The 1,137-nt window shown below is 41.1% G+C and overlaps 1 non-coding gene across 1 annotated transcript; it reads left to right on the forward strand.

Annotated features, from left to right (window-relative positions):
- Positions 1-986: 986 nt before the first annotated feature.
- On the forward strand, positions 987-1,093 carry LOC111726387. Its single transcript, XR_002774171.1, has one exon. It is a non-coding gene; the product is annotated as a U6 spliceosomal RNA (small nuclear RNA).
- Positions 1,094-1,137: the final 44 nt, after the last annotated feature.

Raw genomic sequence — 1,137 nt, forward strand, 5'->3', positions numbered from 1 at the left:
CCTACTGATAAAGAAAACAACCCCATAATAGAACTTCACCCTACTTAAGTGGCCAGTTAGAGAAAAGTTAAAATCTTAGCAAAATCCTGGCTCTTTAAGATTTTGCTGACACTGTGTTCCATTTGATGTGTATGCTATTAGTGTCTTTTACTGAAGTGTCTATTCCCTTTCCTCTGTGGAATAATGTGAAATCCTTCTCCCCACCTCAGTTTTGGGAATGTTCTCCTTTTTAGCCTGAATATCACAAATCTCTCCTCCCCTGAGCATCAAAAGACAATTGATAGCCAGGGTCTTAAGATGTACCCGTGTGGAAAGAAAAGCTGCCAGAGAACAATAATTTAAAAAAGATGTAAGAGAATGCCTGAAACATCAACTCTGTTGTTTTCCTTCTTGAAATGCTCAGTGTAATCGTGAGGAAACATCAGACAAACCAGATGGAGAAACATTCTACATACTATCCGGCATTCTTCAGTGTCAAGGTCAAAAAACCCAGGGAGACTGGGAAACTGTCACAGATTAGAGGAGACTAAGGGGACATGAAAAATGATGGTATATGGTATCCTGGCACAGAAAAAATAAAAGATTCAAAAGACTGGGGAAATTGGAATAAACAGAGTTTAGTCATATAATTAACAGCACTATACCCACTTAAATTTTTTTTTTATTTTTTGAAAAATGTACTGTACCATGGTATGTGAGATGTTAACATTAAGTAAGCCAATTATGGCTGGGCTCCCATAACTCAGTGGTTAGGGTGCTGGCCACATGCCCCGATGAGTTCCAACCCAGCCTGGGCCTGCTAAACAAAAATAACAAAAAAATAGCCGAGCCTTTTGGTGGGGGCCTGTACTCCCAGCTACTAGGGAGGCTAAGGCAAGAGAATTGCTTGAGCCCAAAGAGTTTGAGGTTGTTGTGAGCTATGATGCCACAGCACTCTACCAGGGGTGACAAAGTGAGACTCTGTCTCAATAAAAAAAACCAGCAGAGTGCTTGCTTTGGCAGCACATATACTAAAATCAGAACAATACAGAGAAGATTAGCATGGCTCCTGTGCAAGGATGACACACAAATTTGTGAAGCATTCCATATTTTCGCAACAAGAAATAGCTGGGCGTTGTGGCGGGTGCCTGTAGTCCC

Source organism: Otolemur garnettii, unplaced genomic scaffold, assembly GCF_000181295.1.
Source record: "Otolemur garnettii isolate 467f Iridium unplaced genomic scaffold, OtoGar3 scaffold00063, whole genome shotgun sequence".
Taxonomy (NCBI): Eukaryota; Metazoa; Chordata; class Mammalia; order Primates; family Galagidae; genus Otolemur; species Otolemur garnettii.